Source organism: Oncorhynchus mykiss, chromosome 7 (genome assembly GCF_013265735.2).
Source record: "Oncorhynchus mykiss isolate Arlee chromosome 7, USDA_OmykA_1.1, whole genome shotgun sequence".
Classification (NCBI taxonomy): domain Eukaryota; kingdom Metazoa; phylum Chordata; class Actinopteri; order Salmoniformes; family Salmonidae; genus Oncorhynchus; species Oncorhynchus mykiss.
This window is the reverse complement of record NC_048571.1, coordinates 23,184,399-23,200,840: the sequence shown is the minus strand read 5'-3', so window position 1 is coordinate 23,200,840 and position 16,442 is coordinate 23,184,399. Positions and strand designations below refer to the sequence as shown.

At 41.2% G+C, this 16,442-nt stretch overlaps 1 protein-coding gene across 2 annotated transcripts in view; it reads right to left on the bottom strand.

Annotated features, from left to right (window-relative positions):
- The window catches only part of LOC110527535 (SH3 domain-binding protein 4-A), a 27,430-nt gene extending 20,163 nt beyond the window's left edge, over positions 1-7,267 (bottom strand). Inside the window, exon 1 of one of the 2 annotated variants that reach the window (XM_021608879.2) lies at positions 7,129-7,267. The gene's annotated coding sequence lies outside the window, so the exon portion shown is untranslated. Of the gene's footprint in view, positions 1-7,123 lie in introns of both variants that reach the window. The other variant, XM_021608878.2, reaches the window with a different exon arrangement.
- Positions 7,268-16,442: the final 9,175 nt, after the last annotated feature.

Here is a 16,442-nt window from a genome sequence, read left to right as displayed (position 1 = left end):
TATCAAATATCAAATCATATACTTAATTATAACATAATAACACACAGAAATATGAGCCTTAAGGTCATTAATATGGTCAAATCTGTAAACTATCATTTCGAAAACAAAACGTTTATTCTTTCAGTGAAATACGGAACCGTTCCGTATTTTATCTAACGGGTGGCATCCATAAGTCTAAATATTCCTGTTACATTGCACAATGTAACAGGCCAGTCGGCCCAAACTGTTGCATATACCCTGACTCTGTGTGAAATGAACGCAAGAGAAGTGACACAATTTCCCCTGTTTAATATTGCCTGCTAACCTGGATTTCTTTTAACTAAATATGCAGATTTAATAAAATATAGTTCTGTGTATTGATTTTAAGAAAGGCATTGATGTTCATGGTTAGGTACATTCGTGCAACGATTGTGCTTTTTTCGCAAATGCGCTTTTGTTAAATCATCCCCCGTTTGGCGAAGTTGGCTGTTTTTGTTAGGAATAAATAGTCTTCACACAGTTCGCAACAAGCCAGGCGGCGGCCCAAACTGCTGCATATACCCTGACTCTGTTGCACAGAACGCAAGACAAGTGACACAGAACGCAAGAGAAGTTACACAATTTCCCTAGTTGAAAGAAGTTCATGTTAGCAGGCAATATTAACTAAATATGCAGGTTTAAAAATATATACTTGTATATTGATTTTAAGAAAGGCGTTGATGTTTATGGTTAGGTACACATTGGTGCAATGACAGTGCTTTTTTCGCGAATGCGCATGTTAAATCACCCGTTTGGCAAAGTAGGCTGTGAATCAATGATAAATTAACAGGCACGGCATCGATTATATGTAACGCAGGACAAGCTAGATAAACTAGTAATATCATCAACCATGTGTAGTTAACTAGTGATTATGTTAAGATTGATTGTTTTTTATAAGATAAGTTTAATGCTAGCTAGCGCCTTACCTTGGCTCCTTGCTGCACTCGCATAGCAGGTTGTCAACCTGCCACGCAGTCTACTCGTGGAGTGCAATGTAATCCAAAAATGCCGATTACCCATTGTTATGAAAACTTGAAATTGGCCCTAAGTAATCGGCCTTTCCGATTAATCGGTCAACTTCTATACTGTACTGCACCAGACAAGCTAGCAGAGAAGGGAGACAAGCTTCCTAGGAAACTCAATGCGACAGTAACGGGTAATAGAAATGAATGGCTGTTTGTGCCCCTTCCCCTTCCAAGCATCTCCCTCCATTATATTCCACTCTGTGTACCAAACATTGAAAATCATGTACAGTAAACATTGTCTTGACAATTGTGTCCCCTATCGTTCACCTAAAACAGGTAAATATCTGGGATTTGATTTATGTTTTGAGATGTGTATTTAGAGGTTATTTGGCTATAGCTTGGTAACTAATAATTTGTGATGGGGGATAAACTCTATGCAGTTACATATGGGGATATTATTTATATCGTGTGGTATTGTTTGGACAATTTTTTTGCGCTAGTTGGCTGTACCGGTCCGGCACCAAAAAAATATTTCATTCATAGCTTGTTCTCCATCTTCTTTTTAAACAGGAAGACCATTTGTTTCCAGCACTTTTATTGCCATGACAGATGAAAACTTGTTTTCTCATGGCTCTCTCTTGTCCCTCCGCAGCAGACATATGTTTGGAACATCGAATCACAATAAAATGATAGAATTGAATCACAATACATATAGAATCGCAATACATATCTTGTCAGCACAAAAGTATCGTGCTAATATCATATTGTGAGGTCCCTAGCGATTCCCAGCCCTAATAATACTCATACATATTGGTTCTGTTTCACACATGTACAAGTGTGTATTATACACATGTAAAAATGGAAATGTGCACATCTCAACTCCCCCTGAAAGTGGGGTCACAGCCAGGGTCAGCCATTATCAACAGAGCCACTGAAGAAATTAGGATTAGGTGCATTGCTCAAGGGCACGTCAACAGATTTTTCACCTTGGGCATTCAAAATAGCTACCTTTCAGTTACCAGCCAAACGCTCTAACCGCTAGGCTACCTGCAGCCATTAATGGGGAGGCTGGATTGAGGCTTTTGAGGACTGTGACACCGTTTGCTCTTCACAGCTCTGAGATGGCAGGAGAGAGAGTGAAGAGGAGAAGAGGAAGATCATTTGAATGTTAAAATCACCTTTATTGGGAGGTCAAACTCCCAACCGAATGTTCCAATTGATTTATTTTTACGCGCCAGGATATTTTGTCATACCATGTCCCTGAGAGTATTAAAAGAGACATGACCAAGGCCCCTTTCACCCTCTCATATAGGAACCCCAGTTTATGTATTTTGTCTTGCAAAATTCGGTGCAAGACCAGGGTCATTCTGTGTGAGCAGTTTTAGCTCAATAGAGTTTATATCCTGCTCAAGTGCTCTCAGTTCCTGTTTACATACACACAAAAGGGTAAATCAACGAGGGGCTGTGCGCTATATGGAAAATAACAACCGACGTGGAAGGTATTTTCCACGATGTGCTAGGGAGTTGCATTATTTTCCAAGGAATGCTAAAAATGTGTTAATTTGCAGGTACAAATGTATTCGACATCCACTGAAATAGCTAGCAAGTTTACCAGATAGCTGCAGTATTTGTTTTGGTAACGAAACAAATAGACTTGCTAGTTTTGCTAACCCAACTACCTTGCTAACATGGAAATCAAATTCAACAATGCCACTTTTGCTTTCAAAAGCAGCGTAAACATAGAACATGTAAAAATGAACTCTAGGCATTGAATTCTCCCGTTTTGACATACAGTGTGTTACAGGGAAATAATGCACTCTCTAGAATGCTCTTGCCTTCAAGCCAATCAGAAACAAGTATTCAACACTGCCATGGTATAAAGAGATATATACAGTGCATTCGGAAGTATTCAGACCCCTTGACTTCCCCCCCCCCAAAAAAAATTACGTTACAGCCTTATTCTAAAAACGAATTTCATTTTTAAAAATCCTCATCAATCTACACAAAATAAATATGAAATAATATAATGACAAAGTGAAAACAGCTTTTTAGACATTTTAGCAAATGTATTAAAAACAAAAAAGTATTCAGACCCTTTTCTACGAGACTCGAAATTCAGGCAGGTGCATCCTGTTTCCATTGATCATCCTTGAGATGTTTCTCCAACTTGATTGGAGTCCACCTGTAGTAAATTCAATTGATTAAACATGATTTGGAAAGGCCCACACCTGTCTATAAAAGGTCCCACAGTTGACCGTGCATGTCAGAGCAAAAACCAAGCCAAGAGGTTGAAGGAATTGTCTGTAGAGCTTCGAGACAGGATTGTGTCGAGGCACATATCTGGGGAAGGGTACCAAAACATTTCTGCAGCAATGAAGGTCCCCAAGAACACAGTGGCCTCCATGATTCTTAAATGGAAGAAGAGCTGGCCGCACAGCCAAACTGAGAAATCTGGGGAGAAGGGCCTTGGTCAGGGAGGTGACCAAGACCCGATGGTCAGTCTGACAGAGCTCCAGAGTTCCTCTGTGGAGATGGAAGAACCTTCCAGAAGGACAACCATCTCTACAGCACTCCACCAATCAGGCCATTATGGTAGAGTGGCCAGACAGAAGCCACTCCTTAGTAAAAGGTATGACAGCCCGACTGGGAGACCAGTAAGGATCGAGGGAAAGATGAACGGAGTACAGAGAGATCCTTGATGAAAACCTGCTCCAGAGAGCTTAGGACATCAGACTGGAGTGAAAGTTCACCTTCCAACAGAACAATGACCCTAAGCACGTGCCTAGACAACACAAGAGTGGCTTCGGTACAAGTCTCTGAATGTCCTCGAGTGGCTCAGCCAGAGCCAGGACTTGAACGCAATCGAACATCTCTGGACAGACGTGAAATTAGCTGTGCAGTGACACTCCACATCCAACTTGACAGAGGTTGAGAGGATCTGCAGAGAAGAATGGGAGAACCTCCCCAAATACAGGTGTGCCAAGCTTTTCGCGTCATACTCAAGAAGACTCAAGGCTGTAATCACTGCCAAAGGTGTTTCAGCAAAGTACTAAGTAAAGGATCTGAATACTTATGTAAATGTGATATTTCAGTTTTTATTTTTTATACTTTTGCAAAAATGTCTAAAAACGTGTTTTTGCTATGTCATTATGAGAAAATGTGCGTAGATTGAGGAGAACAAATAAACATTTAATCCATTTTAGAATAAGGCTGCGACGTAACAAAATGTGGAAAAAGTCAAGGGGTCTGAATACTTTCCGAATGCACTGTACTGTTGTCAAAAGACACATATTTGGGCTTTTCTCCAACCATTGTCTTAAAGGCCCATAGCAGTCAAAAATAACTATATACTGTATGTCCACACTATGAGGTTAGAATAATACTGTGAAATTGTGAAAATGTCCTTTTAGTGTAAGAGTTTCTATCTAATTTAATTTAAACAATCACAGTAAGGTACTTAATTGTTACCCAGAAATGATTTGATATTGAGATTTATAAAAAGGCTGCATCTGACCTTTAATGTCTCAAAGTGCCAAAATGCTGATCTGTAAAACCCATAGGAGTAATGGCACACTGCATAATTCTACCACTGTAGTGGTCAGATACATACAGCATGGCTAACCTTGCTATACTGACCTTACCATCACTGTCCTTAACCCATGTGTACTGCCTAACTTTTGTGAGTTTGACCCTCCACACATCAGACAGCTTAAACTCAGTTATTAGACTAGACAGACAGGTGACTGACTGTAGGTTATGGCTCCTCCTCACCAGTGTGAACAACGGTGAAATCCACAGTACAGTTCCAGTCCCCTCCCAAAAGAATACACCCCTCCTATCCTGGTCACACTGTCGTGAAGTTTCCTTTATTTGATCAAATAAAGCAATATGCCCTGTACCAGTAGAAAAACGATATTAAGCTTTTTCTGTCTTACTTCTGAAACCAAAGCCCTCTTTTTCCTATGCCCCCCCCCCCCCCCCCCCCCCCATTAATTAAGAAGAGGACGAGAAGAAGAAAAGAAAACAGGAAGGAAGAGATGCAGTAAAGGAGAGAAGACGAGAGGAGGACAAGACGAGAGCAAGGCAAGAGGAGATGCTTCTCTGATGGGAAACAGACCAACTACAGGCAGGTCTCCGGTCTACTACAGTAGAGCACCTCTCAGCCCACATTCCTGCTGTATCTTAGAATCCCCCAAACCCTCTGGTTTAAATCATCTCAGCCAGGAAATGAAATGGTGTCTGATGTCACACAGCGAGACGGCAGAGCTAAGCTGCATTCAACAGCCTTTAATAAAGTCATGAGAGTCATGAAAGGTGCAGTTACTATGTTATTGTGATCATTTCTTTTTTCACCCGTCACAGGTTTAACAACATAGATTCTGGATCGCTTTGAAATCATGGGGTGCAAGATATTTCCTTTAATGAATCATAACTGTGCTTGGGAAGGACCGGCCTATGACAGAGTCTGATACATTCATTCGAGTCAAAGGCCCACAATGTTGAGTGACAACAGTAAAGGGTAGGCGTGAGGGGCATGTCAAATGTGAGTGAGAGCTGCATGTTCTCCAACACGTCCTGAGCCTTTGGTTTGTGTCCCAAACGACACCCTACTCCCTATAAAGTGCACAGTCAAAAGTAGTGCACTGTATAGGGGATAGGGTGCTATTTGGGATGCACCCTGGTGGATAAGGTCATTTGATAAGCCTAAAATCCCCTCACTACCCAGGCAGGCAGCTACCCACGCCCCCGTCTCAGTCCCAAGCCCTGATCCACTTCTAATGCAGTCTGAGAGAAAGGCAATAAGGGCCTCCCAATACCAACAACAATGCTGTTCTGCTGCCACACACACAACACACACACACACACAAACACACACACACAATAACATACAATAACACACACACACACTATGAATATGTAATTACCAAAATAATGCTGAGGATAAATGGTCTGGCTTCAAAATCATTTTGGGAAAAAAATTGTATCAAATTTGAAAGACTCCAATAGCGTAACCCTTTTCCTCAGTCAAATGACTAGTGTTACTCATATTTTTCAGAATTCCATAATTAATAAACAGACTTTTTTTAAACACCCGGAAATCAGTCAAACCGTTTTGTTATATTTCCGTTTTCTGTGATGTATATAAAGTGTAAAATTGGGATGCAAACAATAACCATGTGTGTGAGGTGTATACTTTTGTTTCAAAGTAGATTTGTTTATGACTACCAAGAATGACTCTTTGTGATCCTGATTTAGCCCACTGCAGTAAAAGGTAAATGAATGTTACAACCTTCGAAAATCACATCGTTCATTACTTTCTATTTCTCCTTGAATTGAATGTGTGATATTTAGGAGCATATCCCTTCATTATGACAACAGACATGATATATGATTTGCTAATAAAGAATGGAGGAAGAGGAGAATAGGTAACAAGAGAAAGAAGAGTATGATGATGATGGTTTCTATAGTTCTATATTTTTATACTATGTTATAGCATAAAGGTGATGTTGATTTTCTTATTTCATTTATTTAACTAGGCAAGTCAGTTAATAACAAATTCTTATTTACAGTGACGGCCTACCCCGGGCCAAACCTTAACCTGGAGGACGCTGAGCCAATTGTGCAACTACCCTATGGGAGTTAGCCAGTTGCGATACAGCCTGGAATCGAACCAGGGTCTGTAGCGACGCCTCTAGCACTGAGATGCAGTTCCTTAGACCGCTGAGCCACTCGGCATGATGCTGCTGGTGAAAATGTATTATTTGGCAACACTGCAAACATTACAGGGAACCCCATATTGTTTCATAGCAACAGCTCTTGTGGTAGTAGGCTACACATGGTCAACGGTGTGGTATGAAGTGTCAGTTACCGCTATTTGCCACATTCAACAAAGAGAGTTTCATAAAAGACTATTCAGGGGTATGGTGAAGACTTTTAAATTCATTGCTCATTAATACAACCATTTATACATTATGTAACGGATACGACAAGTAAGGCATGACTTCAGAAAGTATTGGAAACCCAATACGATGACTTGGGTGCTTCATCATTTAATCGGTTGGTTATCATAAATAGGCCTACTGTATCTTGGCATTTCTCTCGTTTAACGAAATGTAAAATAGTTTAGAAGCTTGACATACCTTACCAGGGTTTGTAAACACTAAATCAAAATGTTGAACACCTAATCAAAAGGTTGACCGGGTTCCAAAACGTATCGGAAACTTCGGGAAAGGGCTTCGGACGTTGCTCTTTTACAGCTCCCTTAGATGAGTGCTCGTTCTGTAAAAAGCGCTCTGCTCTAAGAGATTGGTGACGTCATCAAGGAGGGGAGGAGACTGGAAACGGAGGCTAAACGAATGAATCAACATTTAATTGTACAGCCTCAGTCTGTGATGACGATGATTAGAGCTATAAATACGTTACAATGTTATGTTCAATGTCATCATTGATCCGAATATCGTTAATGCTGTGTAATTGTTTTTGTGTATCAACTTTATAAAAACTCATTGTTCCTATGAGGCTACAAGAGAGAAGAGAGAGATAGAGATAGAGGCAAATATAATTTCTCTATGGAACCTTGTGTGATTTTGGTGGTTGATAATCCCTATTGATTTCAATTCATTTATAGGGATTCAGCGGTAGATTTGTGTACCTTTTAGTGTAAGTAGTGAAAGTAGCGCTCACAAGCAAAAAGCTGTCCCCTTTAAATTGCCTGCTACATCACATACAGTGCCTTCAGAAAGTACTCACACCCCTTGGCCTATTCAACATGTTGTTGTGTTGCAGCCTGAATTTAAAATGGATGTTTTCATTTACATAAGTACTCACACCCATGATTCAGATACATGTAAGAAGCACCTTTTGCAGCGGTTACAGCTGTGAGTCTTTCTGGGTGAGTCTGTAAGAGCTTTGCACACCTGGATTATACAATATTTTTCCCATTATTATTTCAGAAATTCTTCAAGACATTTTCAAATCTTGGCATAGATTTTCAAGCCAATTTAAGTCAAATCTGTAACTAGGCCACTCAGGAACATTCAATGCTGTCTTGGTAAGCAACTCCAGTGTATATTGGGCCTTGTGTTTTAGGTTATTGTCCTGCTGAAAGGAAAATTTGTCTCCCAGTGACTGTTGGAAAGCAGACTAAATAAGGTGTTCCTCTAGTATTTTGCCTGTGCTTAGCTCTATTCCATTTATTTTTATCCCTAGTCCTTGCCGATGACAAGCATAAACATAACATGATGCAGCCACCACCACGCTTGAAAATATAAAGAGTGGTACTCAGTGATGTGTTGTATTTGCCACAAACTTAATGCTTTGTATTCAGGACAAAAAGTGCATTTCTTTGACACCTATTTTGCAGTATTACTTATGTTCCTTGTTGAAAACAGGATATTTTTTATTCTGTACAAGCTTCCTTCCTTTCACTCTGTAATTCTGATTAGTATTGTGGAGTAACTACAATGTTGTTGATCCATCCTCAGTTTTCTCCTATCACATCCATTAAACTGTGTAACAGTTTTAAAGTCACCATTGGCATCATGGTGAAATCCTAGAGTAGTTTCCTTCCTCTCCGGTAACTGAGTTACTACTATCTTTGAGGTGACCGGGTATATTTATACACCATCCAATGTGTAATTAATAACTTCAGCTTGCTCAAAGTGATATTCAATGTCTTTTTTCTTATTTTTCTACCAATATGTGCCCTTCTTTTTGAGGCATTGGAAAACCTTTCTGGTGTTTGTGGTTGAATCTGTGTTTGAAATTCACTGCTCGACTGAGGGACCTTACATATAATTGTATGAGTGGGGTACAGAGATGAGGTAGTGATTCAAAACTCATATTAAACACTATTATTATTGCACACAGTGAGTCTATGCAACTTATTATGTGACTTGTTAAGCACATTTTTGACTCCTGAACATATTTAGGTTTGCCATAACAAAGTGGTTGAATACTTATTGACTCAAGACATTTCAGCTTTTCATTTTCAATACATTTAAAAAAAAAAAAATGTTTTAATTTTTTTTTTTTTACTTCGACATTAGGGAGTATTTTGTGTAGGCCAGTGACACAACATCTCAGTTTAATCAATTTTAAATTCAGGCTGTAACACAGCAAAAATGTAGAAAAAGTCAAGGGGTGTGAAAGCTTTCTGAAGGCGCTGTATGTGCAGATATGTCCACCATGTTATTGCTTTCTCTCTCCCTCTGCTGTGGGTGCATCATGTGCATCTTGCTAACTGTCATTCATATGGAGAGGGGCTGAAGCTCATTGGTTAATCTCGATTTGCTACGGGCTGGCCCACTTGGGGTTAAAATGTACTGAAAATGGCGCGGCACAGCTTCCAGAAAATCATTGCTTTCATACTAAGGATTTTGTGGCTAATTGAGGAAAAACAGTACTTTTGTTCATAGATTAGGGATGTATGAACCACACATTGAAACATCCAGCCCAAAGCGGGAGGTTTAAAAAATACTTACTGTACTACTCACCAAAGTCCTAGAGCATGTCTTTTAGTACAGCCTACCGTAACTGTCTGAGGTTTAGGCCTTCCTCCAGCTAACAGAAGTTATGCCCAAGTCACCTAACTTCAGCTCCCTGGAATGTGGAATGTGAGCAGCACTGACTCAGACTCTACTTGGTTGTACATTCACTACCATATCTGCCACTTTGTTAGAGGCTGTCAAGTTTTTGGTTGTTGTCTTCTGGAAAGAGTTGTAGACAACGTTGGGTAGGTTACTCCCTGGGAAACAAATACACAATAGCAGACAACAGAACTTAGATATCAGGATAAATTAAGCCAACCTACTTTATAAAAAGCAGAGGAGAGCAAGACCATGTATTTGTTATTTGGATCCCCTTAGCTGTTACAGTCGTAACAGCTACAAACGATGGCTTTCCTTCCTCGCAGGCTGGAGTTGAAAAATTGCTGATCAAGAAAGAAAGCATCTGTCAAGTCAGTTGACTGTGGGGAGCATAACTTAGATATGGAAGGTACAAGTAACGTGTACTTTTCTCAGAGCCAGAGGATAAAAAAAATCAAATCAAAAATTCATCGCAACTGCTCTCTCCTACCGTTTCATCTCCCTGTCAGAAGGCCATCTACTGTATGATGGATCTCCATGCAGAACTCCATAGCAACGGTAGACTCCAAACCGTATGGTCTCCAGGTGATAGAGCCAATGTAATACTCCGATATTGAGGCTGTACTTTTCTTTTTTCTGTCACCTTGACTCTGAGAGCCAAGCACTATGACATATGACCACTGGTTAAAAGGTCTAAAGCTTTAACAAGAGCAAGGGACTGTGTTTCATTTGAAAACAGCGCAATGTTTTTGTAAAAGCAGAATATTTCAGTCATCCCATTGGAAGAGATGGCTGTTCTGGAGAGTGCCAAGAACTTGAGAGGAACCAACATCTTCCTCAACAAGGACTTCTCTGAAGCTGTGTGCCGTCGGCAGAAAAAACAGCTATGAAAGATGCCAAAGAACACAGCAACATTGCTTACATCTGCTATGACAAGCTCATTGTCCACCCTCCCTCCCAAAAGCCTGGGATGAGTGAGAGAGCCAAGCTTCCAGGTCAGTATCTTCAACCCAACATCACACACACACCAACTGACAAGTATCTGATTGACTAACTCTATTAGCCAAACAATGTCTTTATTTTAATTTTATTGATTTGTTGTCCAATAATCTACCCAGGAAAGGGCTAAGAATAACCCATATTAATATATGTAGCCTTAGTAATAAAGTTCATGAAATCAATAACTTGCTGACAAGAGATATGGGGGGAGGTGTTGCTGTTTATATGTTCAGAGCCATATTCCTGTAAAGGTTAGAGAGGATATCATGTCAAATGTTTTTGAAGGGTTGTGGTTTCAAGTTCACCTGCCTCATCTAAAGCCTATTTTGGGGGTGCTGCTATAGGCCACCAAGTGCTAACAGTCAGTATTTGGATAATACTGTATATGTGCAATGCTTGATAATGTGTGATGATGTTAACAGAGAGGTCTATTTTCTGGGTGACCTAAACATTGACTGGTTAGCAACTAGCTGTCCTCTCAAGAGGAAGCTTCTAATTGTGACTAATGACTGTAATATGACCCAGGTTATCCCTCAACCAACTAGAGTGCATACCTAGAGTGTATTTATCATGTCTTCACTAATGCTGAAGAGCTTTACTCCAAAGCAATATCAGGTCCCACTGGCTGTAGTCACCATAGCATTGTGGCAATAACAAGGAAAGTCAGAGTGTCAAGGTCGGGCATAAAGTAATTTTTGTTTGGGATAGGGGGCAGTATTTTGACTTCCGGATGAAAAGCGTGCCCAAAGTAAACTGCCTGTTACTCAGGGCCAGAAGCTAGGATATGCATATAATTGGTAGATTTGGATAGAATACACTCTAACGTTTCTAAAACTGTTAAATCATGTCTGTGAGTATAACAGAACTGATATGGCAGGCGAAACCCAGAGGACAAACCATCCCCCCAAAAAAGAAATTCAGCTTACCACTATTTTCAATCACTTTTATTATAAATTGAAGTCCTCCCAGATTGCAATTCCTAAGGCTTCCACTAGATGTCAACCGTCTTCAGCAAGAGTTCCAGGCTGGTTTTTGGAAAAATGACCCAGAAATTGTAGTTTGTCAAGGTGGCTCTCATTTTGGCTGTAGTGTTTCCAAGCGCGTGGAAGAGAACGCGTTCTTTGGTATTTTTCTCCGGTAAAGATAATAACGATTCCCCCTCTTAAATTTGATCATTTATTTACATATTAGGGTACCTAAGGTTTGATTATAAATGTTGTTTGACTTGTTTGGAAAAGTTTATTAGTAACGTTTGGGATTAATTTTGTATGCATTTTGATGGAGGGAAACTGGGTGGATTATTGACTGAAGCGTGCCAGCTAAACTGAGTTTTTATGGATATAAAGAAAGACATTATCGAACAAAAGGACCATTTGTGATGTAACTGGGACCTTTTGGAGTGCCAACAGAAGAAGATCATCAAAGGTAAGGCTTTTAGTATATCTCTATTTCTGACTTTCGTGTTGCACCTGCCTGGTTGAAATATGTTTTCAATGGTTTTGTATGCGGGGCGCTGTCCTCAGATAATCACATGGTTTGATTTCGCTGTAAAGCCTTTTTGAAATATGACATTGGATTAAAAATAAGTTAACTGCCAGTCGGAGTGTGCCAATCAGGACCTGGAGACGACTCTTTGGCGCCTCGTTTCAGGCCAACCCCACCACCTGAAGCCAGCAACTCGCGTGGGTGGAGTACTCACGGGAACACCCTTCCCTGCTCGGCCACTGGGCTCTCGCCCTTCAAGTGTTGCATTGGTTATCAGCCCCCACTCTTCCCGGAGCAAGAGAAAGAGGTCAACATACCCTCTGCCCAGATGTTAGTCCGCCGCTGTCGACGTACCTGGAAGAGAGCCACTGGACCCTGGCTCCCCACTATCATCTTGGGCAGAGGGTATGGCTGTCTACTCGGGACCTGCCCCTCCGGGTATAGTCCCGCAAACTCGCCCCCGTTATATCGGCCCTTTCCCCATTTCCAAGATCCTTAGCCCCTCTGCTGTTCGTTTTCAGCTGCCCCGTACCCACACATCCCATATTTCATGTATCAAGGATTAATAAACCTCTGTCTCACATCCCTCTGTCTCCTCTTTCCAAGCCAAGGTAAATTACATGAAACACAACAGAAAAATACTGATGATACATGATATCATGGGCAGAAAACCCAATCCATCTCCATCGTTCATTGTGTCATTTTTAACAAAACCGATATTGGCAATCATTTCAATTACTATTTTATTTGGAAAGGGGAATAACTCAGAAGTGAAATGACAACATTGAATAGTGAACCATCCTATTTTTGTATAAAATATCTAATAATGAAAGAGAAGGATTGCTGTTTTGATTTTGGTCAAGTTGGTGTGGGAGACACCCATTGCTGGCTAACAGCCTCCCAATCAGTTTGCTGCTTGTTCTTAATAAGCTGATGATGAGAATGGTGTTTGACCAAATAAACACTGACTTTCAGCATACATATATTTAAGGGGCACTCAACTTGTACTGCACTGAATCAGATGACTGATGATTTGTTATTCAATCAATAAAATGTATTTATAAAGCCCTTATTTTTTATTATTATTTTTATTTTATTTTACCTTTATTTATACAGGTTTTTCTCATTGCGATCACATCTCTTTTCCAAGAGAGACCGGGTCCAATAGCAGCAGAGGGAACAACGTTTCAGACAAAACAACTTACATACACTAACACAACATTAAACAAAACTAGAAACACACATACAGTACAACAAAAACATTTTACACTAAAAACACAAACGTCTTGACTAAAAACAGCTGGCCTAAAAACAATTACACTCTTCTATGATAAAAACATCAACCAATTTTTTAAACTCCACCAACAAAACTACTTCTTACTTCAGCTGATGTCACAAAGTGCTGTACAGAAACCCAGCCAAAAACCCCAAAGAGTAAGCAGTGCAGGTGTAGAAGTACGGTGGCTAGGAAAAACTCCCTAGAAAGGCAGGAACCTAGGAAGAAACCTAGAGAGGAACCAGGCAATGAGTGGTGGCCAGTCCTCTTCTGGCTGTGCCATGTGGAGATTATAACGGAACATGGCCAAGATGTTCAAATGTTCATAGCTGACCAGCAGGGTCAGATAATAATAATCACAGTGGATATAGAGTGTGCAACAGGTCAGCACCTCAGGAGTAAATGTCAGTTGGCTTTTCATAGCCAATCATTCACAGTATCTCTATCGCACATGCTGTCTCTAGAGAGTTGAAAACAGCAGGTCTGGGTCAAGATAGCACGTCCAGTGAACAGGTCAGGGCTCCATAGCTGCAGGCAGAAGAGTTGAAACTGGAGCAGCAGCACGACCAGGTGGACTGGGGACAGCAAGGAGTCATCAGGCCAGGTAGTCCTGAGGGCTCCTAGGGCTCTGAGAGAAAGAAAGAGAGAGAGAGGGGGAGAGAGAGAAAGAGAGAGAAAAAGAGAGAGAGAATTAGAGAGAGCATACTTAAATTCACACAGGACACCGGATAAGACTGGAGAAATACTCCAGATTTAACAGACTGACCTTAGCCACACGACACACAAACTACTGCAGCATAAATAGTGAAGGCTGAGACAGGAGGGGTCGGGAGACACTGTGGCCCCGTCCGACGACAGGGCCAAACAGGCAGGATATAACCCCACCCACTTTGCCAAAGCACAGCCCCCACACCACTAGAGGGATATCTAAATAAATGGATAATAAGTGTCACGCCTGCTCCCGCTCTCCCTCCCTGGTGCGCAAAGGCGCCAGGCTCCCCAGCATTGTGCACTCCTTCCACCATCAGTACACACACCTGCCTTTCCCCGTCACGCGCATCAGCGTTTTATTGGACTCACCTGGACTCAATCACCTGTTTCTTACCTCCCCATCTCTGTTCCCCGCTGCTGCATGATTTGGCATTTGTCCTTGTATACCCGTGTGCTGACGCTGCTCCTGTCTTGTTCTCTGTCTGTTCCTAATTAAATGTCAACTCCCCGTACCTGCTTCTCGACTCCGACGTCGGTTCTTACAGGATGCAGCAGCCATCGTATGAAACATCGGGGAGGGCTGGCGTGACGTCAGGTTCCGGGGCCGACATCGATGGAACCAGGGGTAGCCAAGCCAGCGTGTCCCCTTATGCCGTAGTTTCTCAATTGTCAGTAGAAACCACATTTGTTTAATAAGCAAGTTAGTCGTATCATCTATGTTTTTTCATAAGGCAGTAAATGAGGCTGAATGAACTGTTTCGATGCCAGACAAGGCTCTGCTGAAAGCCATGTGTAGCAGTGGTAAGGTGTTGGGACTGCTGTTGGGGTCTTAACAGTTTGTGGGCACAGTATAGTGCAATTAATGTATTGTTTAGTGTTTTGTTGAGTAGTGGCTTTGCTGGCATGCATCCCACATGTATTTTATTCCCCCCACCAAGATAGCTAGTCATCTTTTGATGGTCATATCCACATGCTGTGGGTTTGAAAGCAAAACAGCAATAGCACTTGTACTATTTAATAAAAACTCCTGCTCATAGGATTCTACTGTTACTGGACGAGATGAACACCAATCTATCATATGAGTCTACTGTAACACACTGAGTGGGATGGCAGATCTCTGGGCTGGCTGTCACGCCCTGACCTTAGAGAGCCGTTCTATTTCTCTATTTGGTTAGGTCAGGGTGTGATGTGGGGTGGGCATTCTATTTTTTGATTTCTATGTTTCTTTATTTCTATGTTTTGGCCGGGTATGGTTCTCGATCAGGGACAGCTGTCTATCGTTGTCTCTGATTGGGAATCATACTTAGGTAGCCCTTTTTCCCTCGTTTCAGTGTGGGTAGTTAACTTTGTTTGTGGCACTTAGCCCTGTAAGCTTCACGGTTGTTTCTTTCGTTTGTTGTTTTGCTGGCGACATTTTAAAATAAAATCAAATGTACGCTCACCACGCTGCACTTTGGTCCACTTCTTTTGACGGCCGTGACACTGGCTGTGGAGTGAGCCTAGAGAAAAGCTCCTTTGAAGTCCAATCCATGCTCTTCTGGTTCCCATGGTACTAGATAGAACAAATGGCTCACAAAATAGATACCCAAGCACTAATTGACCAACACCATGGAAGTATTGGTCTGCTCAACCAATCTACCCTTTTTGTACAAGTGCTATTGCTGTTATGCTATCAAACATACAGCATGTGGACATGATAACCAAAAGAGGACTAGCATCATGAGAACATTTGATATAACAACTGCCATGAGTTGAGTGTGTATGTATTTACAGTGTATTCTGCCCAGATAGACTACACTGCTTCCCTCATCTGTCTCCTACATTTTCATGAGAACATGTCATTGAGGGGGAATCATAAATGCATAATAAAAAAATCTCCATCAAAATCCTTCAGTCTAAGCTGGCGATATCTGGTGTTTTGCATCTCAATACATTTGAGGCTTGTTGAAAGTACTGCAGAATTCTCTAAAAGAACGTTAGAGGCGACTTATGGTAGAGAAAGGAACATTCAATTCAACAGACATCTGTGGCATTGTGTTGTGTGAAAAAATGGCACATTTTAGAGTGGCCTTTTATTGTCCCCAGGACAATCCCTAGCACAAGGTGCACCTGTGTAATGATCATGTTCTTTAACCAGCTAAAGCCACACCTGTCAGGCTGATGGATTTTCTTGGCAAAGGAGAAATGCTAACAAATTTGAGAGAAATACGTTTTTTGTGCGTATGGAACATTTCTGAGATCTTTTATTTCAGCTCATGGAACATGGAAACAACACTTTACATGTTGCGTTTATATTTTTGTTCAGTACAATATGACCACTCTGTGGAAAGATGAGACTCTCACGAAAACGATGGTCCATTTTGCTCTACGACACCTACAAGCCCCATGGGACTGTTCTAG